Source organism: Stegostoma tigrinum, chromosome 10, assembly GCF_030684315.1.
Source record: "Stegostoma tigrinum isolate sSteTig4 chromosome 10, sSteTig4.hap1, whole genome shotgun sequence".
Lineage (NCBI taxonomy): Eukaryota > Metazoa > Chordata > Chondrichthyes > Orectolobiformes > Stegostomatidae > Stegostoma > Stegostoma tigrinum.
Window position 1 is genome coordinate 11823975 of NC_081363.1, and position 15492 is coordinate 11839466.

The 15492-nt window shown below is 45.6% G+C and overlaps 1 protein-coding gene across 28 annotated transcripts in view; it reads right to left on the reverse strand.

Annotated features, from left to right (window-relative positions):
* The window catches only part of nrxn3a (neurexin 3a), a 2036587-nt gene that overhangs the window by 1157034 nt on the left and 864061 nt on the right, over positions 1 to 15492 (reverse strand). The gene's annotated exons all lie outside the window — the stretch shown is intronic.

Genomic DNA, 15492 nt, shown 5'->3' on the forward strand with positions numbered 1-15492 from the left:
TAATGGATTTCCTTGGCCGTAATCTTCTACATTTCATAATCAATAGATTAGATTCCCTACAGTGTGGAAACAGGCCCTTCAGCCCAACAAGTCCACACTGCCCTTTGAAGCATCCCACCCAGACCCATCCCCCTATAACCAACACACCCCTGAACACTACAGGCAATTTAGCATGGCCAATCCACCTAGCCCGCACATCTTTGGACTGTGGGAGTAAACCCGCACAGACACGGGTAGAATGTGTAGAATGTGCAAACTCCACACAGACAGTCGCCCAAGGTCGGAATCGAACCCGGGTCCCCAGTGCTGCGAGGCTGCAGTGTTAACCACTGAGCCACCATGCCCTCAATGGAAGATCACAATTGTTAAGGAGTATTTGGGTGAGCACTCGAAATGTCACAGTATTCAAGGCTTATAGGCCTAGTGCTGGAGAGTGAGATTAGTATAGATTTAGTGTGTAGCTCTGGTAGTATGGGCCAAAGGGCCTCGTCTGTACTGTATAATTCTGTGATTCTATAATAAATTAGGATTTACTTCTGAAGAGAAGATTTGAATAAAATTAAATTGAAGAAAATCAATTTATGAAGAGAATAAAATAACTTAAATCATGTTTCATGTCGTTGTTCAGTTCTTTTAATTGGCACAGAAATCAAGCTATACATAATTGTGTTAACTATTAAATTTTTCCTGAATCCGGTCACAGAGGAACAGAATAGATGCACTTTCCATAACAAAGATAAATTTAGCTGCTTGTTTCACAGTTTTATGCATTGTCAGATGAGCTTCTTTTAATAAGCAGTAGAGTATTGCATTTCATTGGTATTACATTTGAAACCTGCACAGAAATTAGACTTATAGCTACAAAAGAAGCTCTGTCAAACCCCAAGTATAACTATTCCAGCTGTCCAAGGAAGTTAGCAACTGCAAGCGTTCATTGATAACATGTGATAAGCTCTCCCTATCAGGATACAATGGACTGCTCCTGGAGGAGCTAACCATTGCCTCTTCTTCACAGATGCTGCCAGATCTGCTGAGCTTTTCCAGAAACTTCTGTTTTTGTGTCTGACAAAGGGCTCTTATGTGAATCAAATGTAATGTAACTAGCCATTAAGTACATGATATTCTCAGAATCTATTCTCAATAACTCGACTGGACTCACCATATAAACACAATGGCTACAAGAGGAAGCCAGAGGCGAGGGATACTGTAATGAGCAACTCATCCCCTGACTCCCAAAGCCCATCTATAAGGCACAAGTCAGGAGGGTCATAGAATACACCCCACATGCCTGGGTGATTGCAGCTCCAACAACATTCAAGAAGCTTGACACCATTCAGGACAAAGCAGCCCACTTGATAGGCACCATATCCACAAGTATCCACTCCCTTCACCACTGACATTCAGTAGGAGCAGTGTGTACTATCTACAAATGTTCTACAAAACTTCACCAAAGTTTCGCAGCACCTTCCAGACCCGCGATCACTTCCATCTGGGAGGACAAAAGCAGCAGATACATGGGAACACCACCACCTGCACGCTCCCTACTGAGCCAGTCACCGTCCTGACTTGGAAGTATATTACCATTCTTTCACTGTCACTGGGTCAAAATCCTCCCTGAGATCTACTTTCAGCAGATGGACTGCAGCGGTTCAAAAAGGCAGCTCACCTTCTCAAGAACAGCTAGGAATGGGCTATAAATGCTGGACCCAAGATAACAAAGTCTGGAGCTGGATGAACACAGCAGGCCAAGCAGCATCTTAGGAGCACAAAAGCTGACGTTTCAGGCCAGCGACACCCACATCCCACAGATGAATTTTGAAAAAAGTACTAATCAAGGCAGAACCTCTTTTCTGCCAAAGATGTAACACAAACATTCTTCCCCATCTCCTATCAATACTTTCGTCAATAGCAATAAGAAGGACTGGGAATAGAGAGTATATCCAAGGCATCCCAGATGGCTCTGGTTGACGTGACCACCATTGATATTAAAATTTCACAAAGTTGACCTTCTTCCATCTGCATCTATTTTAAAATCCAAAAACCAAGATATTATATATATATCTTTTTATCACTACTTGCTCAGAGACAACAGAATTAAAATGAAATGCAAACAAATGAAAGTAATTAATTAAATGTTTTCAAGGCTGAATTAGATAGATTTATGATCAACAAGAGAGTCCAGGTTTATGGGGCACAGGCATGAGAATAGAGCTGAGGCCACAACCCAATCAATCATGATCTTATTGAATGGTGGAACAGATATGAGGGGCTGAATAGCCTTCTCCAGTTCCTACTTGTCTTGAGAAAATCAAAACACCAACTCAAAAAAACATACAGCAAATAACAAAGTGTTAAATCTAAGATAATAAAATGTGAGGCTGGATGAACACGGCAGGCCAAGCAGCATCTCAGGAGCACAAAAGCTGACGTTTCGGGCCTAGACCCTTCATCAGAGAGGGGGATGGGGGGAGGGAACTGGAATAAATAGGGAGAGAGGGGGAGGCGGACCAAAGATGGAGAGTAAAGAAGATAGGTGGAGAGAGTGTAGGTGGGGACGTAGGGAGGGGATAGGTCAGTCCAGGGAAGACGGACAGGTCAAGGAGGTGGGATGAGGTTAGTAGGTAGCTGGGGGTACGGCTTGGGGTGGGAGGAAGGGATGGGTGAGAGGAAGAACCGGTTAGGGAGGCAGAGACAGGTTGGACTGGTTTTGGGATGCAGTGGGTGGGGGGGAAGAGCTGGGCTGGTTGTGTGGTGCAGTGGGGGCAGGGGATGAACTGGGCTGGTTTAGGGATGCAGTAGGGGAAGGGGAGATTTTGAAACTGGTGAAGTCCACATTGATACCATATGGCTGCAGGGTTCCCAAGCGGAATATGAGTTGCTGTTCCTGCAACCTTCGGGTGGCATCATTGTGGCAGTGCAGGAGACCCATGATGGACATGTCATCTAGAGAATGGGAGGGGGAGTGGAAATGGTTTGCGACTGGGAGGTGCAGCTGTTTGTTGCGAACTGAGCGGAGGTGTTCTGCAAAGCGGTCCCCAAGCCTCCGCTTGGTTCCCCCAATGTAGAGGAAGCCGCACCGTGTACAGTGGATGCAGTATACCACATTGGCAGATGTGCAGGTGAACCTCTGCTTAATGTGGAATGACATTCCACATTAAGCAGAGGTTCACCTGCACATCTGCCAATGTGGTATACTGCATCCACTGTACCCGGTGCGGCTTCCTCTACATTGGGGAAACCAAGCGGAGGCTTGGGGACCGCTTTGCAGAACACCTCCGCTCAGTTCGCAACAAACAGCTGCACCTCCCAGTCGCAAACCATTTCCACTCCCCCTCCCATTCTCTAGATGACATGTCCATCATGGGTCTCCTGCACTGCCACAATGATGCCACCCGAAGGTTGCAGGAACAGCAACTCATATTCCGCTTGGGAACCCTGCAGCCATATGGTATCAATGTGGACTTCACCAGTTTCAAAATCTCCCCTTCCCCTACTGCATCCCTAAACCAGCCCAGTTCATCCCCTCCCCCCACTGCACCACACAACCAGCCCAGCTCTTCCCCCCCACCCACTGCATCCCAAAACCAGTCCAACCTGTCTCTGCCTCCCTAACCGGTTCTTCCTCTCACCCATCCCTTCCTCCCACCCCAAGCCGCACCCCCAGCTACCTACTAACCTCATCCCACCTCCTTGACCTGTCCGTCTTCCCTGGACTGACCTATCCCCTCCCTACCTCCCCACCTACACTCTCTCCACCTATCTTCTTTACTCTCCATCTTTGGTCCGCCTCCCCCTCTCTCCCTATTTATTCCAGTTCCCTCCCCCCATCCCCCTCTCTGATGAAGGGTCTCGGCCCGAAACGTCAGCTTTTGTGCTCCTGAGATGCTGCTTGGCCTGCTGTGTTCATCCAGCCTCACATTTTATTATCTTGGAATCTCCAGCATCTGCAGTTCCCATTATCTCTGATACTATGTAAAAAGTGTATTCTGTTCTCATTGGAAATCAATAGCTTCTGGACAGATTTCAAGGCCTAAAACTTGGCAATGACAAATGAATGCTGTGATTTATCCAATGGGAAAACTGCAGCATAAAAATGAATAATGATAAAATGTGATAACCAGGCATGACAGTATTATAATATCATGACAGTTACTGGCATAAAAAGTGTACACTAAGTTGGATGTTCACTCAGTAATTATTCTTCTCCATGATTCTGTAACCAACTCTGAGATACAGAAACTCACCATCCATTGTGAAAGGGAATGCTAAACTGTCCCAGTTTGAGGAGGGAAAGAAGAATGGGAATAGGCCAGGGCACACTCAGGGATTCAGCATTAGGTGTGGAGAATGCACCATTAGCTATGTAGTGATAGGGTTTATGCCCAGATGGCTGGCACTGATAGCCCTCCAGAACATGATACTTGGCCCAGCTAGAATGTGGAGTTGAGCCGAATTCTGCAGAGAAACGCATGAGCAAATTTCATTCCCCAGTACCGCAAAGGCTCATCCAGATGTCAGCGCGAAGCTGTACTTGCATTGATGCAACAACCCTCCAAGAAATTGATGCTCCTCCACGTCTGGCCTCTCAGGCATCTCTAACTTCACCATCAGTGATCTCTGTCTTCAGCTGCTTAGACCCTAAATTCAGGAGCTTGGTCTCTAAGCCTTCCAACTACTTGGTTTTTGATACTCCTTAAATAACACCACTTTGTCTGAGTTTTTAGTCACCTGAAATCTCCTAATATGACAAGCACTCCGAATATGTGAGGCCCTGGGACATTTTGCTACAATAGTGCAAGGTATTTGTTGCTAGTTCTTCGCAAAACTTACTTTTCAATTCCATCAAGCAATGGCACAAACATCTCAACGCATATTGCAACTCACTTTGGATAACATCTGTGTCCGTATGTATCTCATATCCCTATCGGGGCTCCTTCTATACAAAGCTTAATAAGCATTGATTCGTCCTTTTGAAAACGTGGCTCAGATAGAAATCTTTGTGGATTTAGAGTGACTCTCAGCTGGTTCCAGCTCATCCCTTTTTTAACATACGACTGCACAGCTGAATGCATAGAGGGCTCAACCCTCAAATCAACTGAATTGTTTATAATGATCAATTTGTAGTTCCAGACACAGCCTTCCATCATTTATTCTACTGCTGGATGGCTTTCAAATCCAGCCTCAAGCCCCCTGAGTGAGATGTTTCAGTAATGTACAGGACAACACCATCCAAATAGATTGCCAGGCTGCAGCAATGAACCCGTTCAGATGTCACTTAAATATTTAATGAGGAGGTTAGACCCAGCGGCAGTTTTTGATAAGTACCAATCTTGATGTTATGAGCCATGGCTGTTGAAACTTTTAGATGTTTTTATATTACCCTGTTCAGACATCTATGACACATTTCTGCAGCAGGTAAGACTTGAATTTGGACCTTCTAAGGACACTACCACTGTACCACTAGACCTCTGTGTTGAAACTTTTATACTGACATTGATGAGATATATTACGTACAAATAACTGAATGTAAATACCAAAAGATACATTTATAATTAAACACATCTCTGGCATTCAGATCGACACATCACTTTCCCCTGAGTGTCTTTAGTCCAATACAGAAAATATACGTTGATAGCTTAATCAATCCATGATTAACAGAAGTTAAATATTTTCATAAGGCCCCATTGTTCATGGGTTCCATTAACGCGCCAACGACAGCTACTTCAATACAGCCACCTCAGTCCAAAGAAATATTCCAAGCTTGACTCGATTGGTTACAGATGGGTTCCATACTTGAGTACACTCATAAATTGAGTGGTATGCAAGTTGGAACAGATTTACAGTATAATTTAAAATTGTTGTTCACATATACGTGCCAACGTTTGTATGTTGGACCATTAAGATTAATATTAATACACCCAGTTTGGAATCTTGTTCATAAGTACAAGTGTTTATAAATTGGATGTTTATAAATCAGAGACCACCTATAATTTGTTCCCATCACAGAAGAAAATGTGCTGTTAATCAGAATCTCACTAAGCTTGCACAGTATCAATTAGGAGGGACACTATTCTTGCTGTTGTAAATGTAGTGTCAGAAGAGAGTCATATGCATCATCTTTGCCTAATTTGGGCTCTTGATAATGTACTCAAAGCAAAACTCCATGGATACTGGAAGTCAGAAACAAATACAGAGAACACTAGAGGCACTCAGTAGGTCTGGGTGCATCTATAGAGAAAGAAACGTATGACGTTTTGAGTCCGGTGTGACTCTTTTTCACTCTGAAGCTGATGACGCAGAACTGGTGTTCCGAAGAAGTCAGTTCAGACTCAGAACGTTAACCCTGTTTCTCTCTCCACAGATGCGGCCAGACCTGCTGAGCTTCCCCAGCATTCTCTGTGCTTGCTGTTGATCTGATTCATTCACATACGTATAAGGAAAATGACTAAATGCATAAGGAAAACAACAATGTTCCTCATGCTGTTGACAATTCTTAAGCATATTTATGAACGTTTTGTCAAGAAACTTCATCATGACCATACTCCTTGAGGGCAACCAGTCTACGCAACTTAAGATGATTTTTAAAAAAATTCATTCAGGATGCGAGCGTTATTGGCTGGGCCAGTATTTATTGCTCGTCCCTAGTTGCTCTTGAGAAGGTGGTGGGTGAGCTACCTTCTTGGGTCACTGCAGTCCATCTGTTGTAGGTAGACCCACAACGCCCTTCGGAAGAGAATTCCAGGATTTTCATCCAGCAAGGAATGGCGACATATTTCCAAGACAGATGAAGACTAACTTGGAGGGGAACTTGTAAGTGTTAGTGTTCCCACGTATACTGCTTCTGTCCTTCTGGATGGAATTTGTTGTTGGTTTAGAAGGTGCTGTTTAAGGATCTTTGAGAAATTTCTGCAGCGTGTCTTGTCAATGGTACACATTGGTGTAAATGAGCCAGATTGTTTTATTCTGTTATGTTATGACCAAATGCAGTGTCAAGAAGTACAGTCTCTCAAGTCTTTTGGGATTTGGTGGTGTCACTAATACTAGGCCAGAAGGTCAGTGCTCAAGGAGGTGAGCCACTACCTGTCTGAACAGGGTGATTTAAAATACTTTGTTAGCACAGGCAAATCTGTAAGTTAACTCCACCAAGCCATGTTCATTTTGGAACCATTAAAATATCACCAAGCAAAAATGAATCAATCTCAGTTTTGATAGTCTGATAAATATAAATCCTTGAGGCTGGAAAAGCAAAAGGTAGGGTCACCAGAGTGTTATTGGACCACAGCGCTGCTCTCTCGTTAGAAAGAGAGAGATGACTGGTAATGGAAATAATGGGAACTGCAGATGCTGGAGAATCCGAGATAACAAAGTGTGGAGCTGGATGAACACAGCAGGCCAAGCAGCATCTCAGGAGCACAAAAGCTGACGTTTCGGGCCTAGACCCTACATCAGAGAGGGGGATGGGGAGAGGGTTCTGAAATAAATAGGGAGAGAGGGGGAGGGGATAGGTCAGTGCAGGGAAGACGGACAGGTCAAGGAGGTGGGATGAGGTTAGTAGGTAGGAAATGGAGGTATGGCTTGAGGTGGGAGGAGGGATGGGTGAGAGGAAGAACAGGTTAGGGAGGCGGAGACAGGCTGGGCTGGTTTTGGGATGCAGTGGGTGGAGGGGAAGAGCTGGGCTGGTTTTGTGATGCAGTGGGGGAAGGGGAGATTTTGAAGCTGGTGAAGTCCACATTGATAGCATTGGGCTGCAGGGTTCCCAAGCGGAATATGAGTTGCTGTTCCTGCAACCTTCGGGTGGCATCATTGTGGCACTTCAGGAGGCCCATGATGGACATGTCGTCTAAGGAATGGGAGGGGGAGTTAAAATGGTTCGCAACTGGCAGGTGCAGTTGTTTATTGCGAACCGAGCAGAGGTGCTCTGCAAAGCGGTCCCCAAGCCTCCCCTTGGTTTCCCCAATGTAGAGGAAGCCACACCGGGTACAATGGATACAGTATACCACATTGGCAGATGTGCAGGTGAACCTCTGTTTAATATGGAATGTCATCTTGGGGCCTGGGATGGGGGTGAGGGCGGAGGTGTGGGGGCAAGTGTAGCACTTCCTGCGGTTGCAGGGGAAGGTGCCGGGTGTGGTGGGGTTGGAGGGGATTGTGGAGCGAACAAGGGAGTCATGGAGAGAGTGGCCTCTCTGGAAGGCAGACAAGGGTGGGGATGGGAAAAATGTTTTAGGTGGAGGGGTCGGATTGTAGATGGCGGAAGTATCGGGGGATGATGCATTGTATCCGGAGGTTGACAGGACAGATTGATACGGAGTCTCCTTCAGCTGGTGTGGGCATTGAACGCATGCTGTTGGCATCAATCTGCATTGCAAACCAACTATCCAGTCAACCCGCAGAGGCATTTTCCATTCAATACCAATGTTCACAATCCATTTAAAGGCTCCAGCTGACATAGTGTGAATGGTGTGGATCAGCCAAGATCACTGAGGGCGGGGCAGGGGCGTGCGGTTTCGGCAAGTGGGTGGCAATCCAACCCTGGGTAGCGACTGTCCCAATTTCAGATGGTCCTCATGTTCTACCAGGAGGAACAAGTGGCACACCTCACCCCCGATCAATGTTAACATAGTGACTGGCCCTCAGACTCAGCCGTTCTTTTATGGGCATTTTCCTAATCAGCCTTGTCAGAGATATTGCGGCACACCTCTGGAGCAAACAGGATGTAGTCCTAGGCCTCCTGGTTCAGAGATGTGGACGCTACCACGACATCACAAGAGCTCTTATCTCTTTTGTACATCATTTAATTGCTGTGGCATCAAGTTACTTACATTTATGGCCAGTTATATAGATTTCCCTCATAATTATGCAAGGCTGCAGGAAGTGGGAACAGAGTCAGTTTGATCCTGCCTGAAGTCCAATTGAGTTGGTGGTTGGAAGGCCGAGAAATGGCATTCTGGCTCCACCGCTTGTGGACAGTTATTGGCCATTTCAGAGTTGTCACTCACCACTGCTGGCACTAAACCAATGCGTAGGGGCAGGGGTGGGGTGGTGTTCGGAGGTGGTTGGGGAGAGTCCTGTGGCTTGCCATCAGGAGCCATGGTAGGCATGTCCAAGTGGAATTTGTCACAGACATCTGATGGGGGGATTGGAGCACTTGGTGCCAAATCAGTAAACATGACATCGCAAATGGAAGAGTCTTTTTGACAGCCATCCCCTGGCAGCCCTCACACTCAAAACCATACACACACCCTCACATGCACACACCCTTAAACACACACTCACACATATACCCATACACATACCCTCACACATACACACACCCATACACACACACAACCCCCCCAACACACACACACCCATACGCACACACACCCATACACACACCCTCACACACACCCTCACACATACACACACCCAGACACACACACACCCATACACACACCCTTATACACACACCCATACACACACCCTCATACACACACACCCATACACACACCCTTATACACACACGCACCCTCACACACACACACACCCCTATACACACACACACCTACACACCTACACACACACACACACACGCACACACACACACACCCGTACACACACACACACACACACCCATACACACACACACAGACACACACACCCACACACCCGTACACACACACACCCCCATATACACACACACACACACACACACACACACACACACACACACACACACACAGACACCGACACAAATGCACATGCGTACAGTCACAGACATGTGGATACATGCAGACACGTGCACACACACACACGTGCACACGCACATACACACACACACCCCCACACAATCCTCGTGTTCAGCTGGATTTGAGAACAGCAGTAGTCAGTGGTGTTCCAGTGGCCCTGCCGTTACACATAGAGCTGCCAGCATCTGTCTGCTGTGCCCATCTGCTCTCAGCCAGGGGGTTTCCAAACCACACCACTGTTCCAAGGCTCTTCATCTCAGAGGAAGGCCTGCTTCTAACCTAAGCAGAACAGAATGTGGCAGATGAGAACCTCAAGCCACCACCCCACTTTCAGCCTGCTCTATTTGAAGACTAATGTGGAGATTCCCATCAAGTAATATGCTTCTCTCAGACATAGTGAACAATTTAAATCAACATAGTAGGACGATCTTGCCTGGCATTGCGGACAAGAGTCAACAGCATAATTTGTCTAAACCAACCCAGCTTGTCCCCACCTCCCTAACCTGTTCTTCCCCTCACCTATCCCTTACTCCCACCTCAAGCCGCACCTCCATTTCCTACCTACCACCTCATCCTGCCTCCTTGACCTGTCCGTCTTCCCTGGACTGACCTATCCCCTCCCTACCTCCCCACCTTTACTCTCCTCTCCACCTATCTTCGGTCCGCCTCCCCCTCTCTCCCTATTTATTCCAGAACCCTCTCCCCATCCCCCTCTCTGATGAAGGGTCTAGGGCTAAAACATCAGCTTTTGTGCTCCTGAGATGCTGCTTGGCCTGCTGTGTTCATCCAGCTTCACACTTTATTATCTCGCATAATAGGTCTTGCTCCATTGAGACTGAGATCGCGTGCGCGCGCGCGCGCGTGTGTGTGTGTGTGTGCGCGTGTGTGTGCGCGCGCGCGTGTGTGCGCACGTGTTTGTTTGTGTGCGTGTGACTGTCTGCGTGCATGTTTCTGCCTGTGTGTGTGTGTATTAATGGCGAGCAGGCTCGAGGGGCTGAATTTGCTATTCCTGCTCTGAGTTCTGATGTTCTTAAAGTGGGTGGTGTTCATTGCCTTCCTCAGTCTTAACCCTTGCTGCTCCCTATACCACAACTTACATTGGACAATATTCCCAGGTTAAGGCAAGCTGAGCATAATTCCAGCCTGAACCATACTTTGTAAAGTCTTTTGCAGTTCTTTAGTTCTTTGAGAAGGTGATCAAACAGGTAGATGAGAGTAAACCGGTTGATGTGGTGTATATGGATTTCAGCAAGGCGTTCCATAAGGTTCCCCACAATAGGCTATTGTACAAAATGCAGAGGAATGGAATTATGGGAGATATAGCAGTTTGGATCGGAAATTGGCTTGCTGAAAGAAGACAGAGGGTGGTAGTTGAAGGGAAATGTTCATCCTGGAGAGCAGTTACTAGTGGTGTACCGCAAGGGTTGGTGTTGGGTCCACTGCTGTTTGTCATTTTTATAAATGACCTGGATGAGGGCGTAGAAGGATGGGTTAGTAAATTTGCGCATGACACTAAGGTCGGTGGAGTTGTGGATAGCGACGAAGGATGCTATAGGTTGCAGAGAGACATAGATAAGCTGCAGAGCTGGGCTGAGAGGTGGCAAATGGAGTTTAATGCAGACAAGTGTGAGGTGATGCACTTTGGTAGGAGTAACCGGAAGGCAAAGTACAGGGCTAATGGTAAGATTCTTAGTAGTGTAGATGAGCAGAGAGATCTCGGTGTCTATGTACACAGATCCTTGAAAGTTGCCACCCAGGTTGACAGGGCTGTTAAGAAGGCATACAGTGTTTTAGCTTTTATTAATAGAGGGACCGAGTTCCGGAAACAAGAGGTTATGGTGAAGCTGTACAAAACTCTGGTGCGGCCGCACTTGGAGTATTGCGTACAGTTCTGGTCACCGCATTATAAGAAGGATGTGGAAGCTTTGCAAAGGGTGCAGAGGAGATTTACGAGGATGTTACCTGTATGGAGGGAAGGTCTTACGAGGAAAGGCTGAGGGACTTGAGGCTGTTTTCATTCGAGAGAAGAAGGTTGGGAGGTGACTTAATTGAAACATATAAAATAATCAGAGGGTTAGATAGGGCGGATAGGGAGAGCCTTTTTCCTCGGATGGTGACGGCGAGCATGAGGGGGCATAGCTTTAAATTGAGGGGTGAAAGATATAGGACAGATGTCAGAGGTAGTTTCTTTACTCAGAGAGTAGTAAGGGAATGGAACGCTTTGCCTGCAACGGTAGTAGATTCGCCAAATTTAGGTACATTTAAGTCGTCATTGGATAAGCATATGGACGTACATGGAATAGTGTAGGTTAGATGGGCTTGAGATCAGTATGACAGGTCGACACAACATCGAGGGCCGAAGGGCCTGTACTGTGCTGTTACATTCTATGTTCTATGTTCTATGTAAATGTTGCAAGCTTTTCAAAAAACCTGCAAAGAGACTCTGCATTACTGTAATGACAGAGGATACACAAAAAAAGCAAAAGTGTCCCTTCTCCACAGAGATTCAACTAAAGGCAAAAACAAAACAGAGTTCTCGAACTAATAACATTCACACTACCTCCACAATGTGTGGCTACCTTTGCAACATTCTCAGGTCAAGGATGGTCTGATGTGTGCCAGGGGCACTCGGTGCTCCCTCACTGTGGACACCTGGGTATGGACAGAGTCACAGGAGAGGGGTCAGAATCAGCACCAATTCTCCTCCTTCACTTTGTGCCCCTGGATGGCTGTCCGGAACTGATCAACAATGGCAATGCTGTACCACCTTCACTGTTTTCCACTGCCACATCAGCTTATCCTCAAATGGACTGTGCAAACAGAAATATTCATCCCTATAGAGCCCTACATTTTAGTTGGTACATTCAGAATCGGTGCATAAAGAGGCCATTCGGTCCACTGAGTCTGTATGGGCCCTCCAGAGTGCATCCCATCCAGCCCACTGCCCTGTCTCTGTAACCCCACATTTAATGTGGCCAATCCATCTAGCCTGCGCATCTTTGGACTGTGGGAGGAAACCGGAGCACCCGGAGGAAACCCACACAGAATGTGCAAACTCCACATAGACAGTCGCCAGAGGCTGGAATCAAACCCAGAGCTCTGGTGCTGTGAGGCAGCAGTGCTAACCGTTGAGCCAACATACTGCCCCTCCATGATCAAGCTGCCACAGTCCCACTGTCTCATTAGAAAGCGAGGAATAGTAGTGCATTTAAACTGAGGGTCGCCATGGCTTAGGTGAGGGGCAAGACTGAGAAGGTAGGATCTTAGCTGGTGCAGAGGTCGAACCCACACTGTTGGCTACACTTCAAACCAGCCATCCAGCCAACTGAGCTCAGCCAGCCCCTAAGTAAAGGCAGATGATTCACGATTCTGAAAGGAAATCTTTTGGTGTTACGGGTATTATGCATTACAGGCGCTTGACTTTCAGATGCCTTTGTCCAGCTAAGAACCCATTCCATTTTCACTGAGACACATTTCCTGTCTGATATGTCCAATCTAACATCGAGGTTATAGTTGACACACAGCATAAATTTATTGGTGAGTCATTATGCATTTCGTTCGAAGTCAAACACAAAATGTAGAAAACAAAAAAGTTCTAACTAATGCAAATTTCAAATAATTGCATCAAATATTAAAATATTATGTGGAATCCAGAGACAGAATATTGATCACCTCACAGCAAAATCGACTCTTACAGTTACTGAAGAGTTTTGAAAAAAAACTGCAAAAAATGTGTTAGTGATATTTAATACGGCTGCCTTATGATAAAATGCTAATAAATTATAGAAGGTCTTATCATGCGAATTAAAATATCTTAGGAAAAGCTGTGGCTATGCCCACAAATAGAGTGCAATGCCATTATGAGAATACACTGGCAATACTCCTAACGCCATAACCAATAAATTAATCTCTCGCTTTTATTTCTTCTACAACCTGCACAGTCGAGATCAGATGGAATCTGCACAACGCAATAAAGTAAATAATAAAAAAAGACTCTATTTATCTCTTCTTGTTATCCAGAATTGGAACGCAAAATTTACAAGAAAATTGCTTTTATGAAAAAAGACGCTAACTCATGCATGATGTCAACAAAGGCAAATGTAACTTGCCTTACTCAAACCTTTCTGTGGAGTAACTAAACTGGGAAGGGAGCAATGAAATTAAATTAATTAATCAAATTAGAATAATTGGTCAGATTAAAGTCAAATATAGTTCAACCAACAATAAAAAGTGGAGCGATTTTTTTCTGGATGTGGTTCCAAAGGAATTCAGATTAGTTTTTCTCCTTTTTGTTCATGCCATGTGGGTCCTGCTGGCACGGCCCTGATTTTCATCCCGTTCATAATTGCCATTAAACTTGAGAGACTGGCTCAGCTATTTAAGGTGGCATTAAAAAGTCAACCCCATGTTGCTCACATGTAGGCCAAGGCGGGGTAAGGGCGTCAGCAAACACAATGGACTTTTATGACAATCAACAGCAGTTGTGTGGGCACCATCACTGAGATTAGCATTTTTGTATTCCATGTCTGTTAGTTTAATTCATAGAATCCCTACAGTGTGGAAGCAGGCCATTTGGTCCATCAAACCCACACCGATCCTCTGCACAGCATCCCACCCAGGCTCACTCCATCCCTGTAACCCTGCATTTCCCATGGCTAATCCACCAAGCCTGCATATGCCTTGACACTATAAGCATGGGCAATCCACCTAACCTGCACACCTTGAACTGTGGGAGGAAACCAGAGACCTTTCCAGATTGTCACTGCTTAGCCCAAGCTTTTATACATTTTTATTCCCAGGTATCTCCGACTCCTCTTCTCCTCCTTCCTCGTGATTCTATATCTTATTTTCATGCCAGAACAGATCATAAGTGTCAAATGTCAATTTGAGGTCCTTACGGCCAAATAAGTCCTCATGTGCACACATATGCATCTCCTGAGGCAGAATCGAGGAGTGGCATCCCATCTCTAGACCCAGCTGAGTCCAGTCACCTCCAGTGCGAGCCCACCAAACCAACCATCCACCCAAAGGTGGCACAGATGGGGTCTGAAGCCAGTAAAACACACTCCAAATGTCTCTGTGGTCAAAATTAGATCGGTTAGTTTGGGAATTAAACATAGGAACTTGCTCAATTTGCGATACAGCACACTTTGATACATCATCAAGGAGTTTATTCAGCCTGAGCTGCTACGCTGGCTCTTGAATGAAAATTCTGCTGCTATTCTCGTTCCACATCTTCCATTTGTAAGACAGGAGGCAACTGCAGAATCTCACACACACACACACACACAAACACACACACACACACACACACACACACACACACACACACTTTCTGTTAAAGGATTTCAATTAAGCTTAAAATGTGCCATGATCCATGCAAATGCAGCGTACCTTGAATGACGGGAGCAAAATAAAAGTTTTGTGAAGAAATAAAATCAGGATAGGCAGGGTTGTTTTTGATAAGTACTATATTTACACATTTACAACATACATATTTAAGTCCAAAGAGTGGAGGATCACTCGCATGCCTGCTGTTACATACAAAATGTTGATTAGATTTACATGTTTGGCATTGGTTCTACAAATGGAAGCTTAACTGATTAAATAGACAGATCCAGTGATGAACAAATGATTACAATGGAAGACAAGATGATGATGGTGAGCATTATGGGGAGTTTCTCAGATGGAAGCATGTATTGGTGTGGGTTTGAGCTACTATTCGAGTTGACGAGCGAGCCTGAACTAGAGTTGCTAAAGCCTG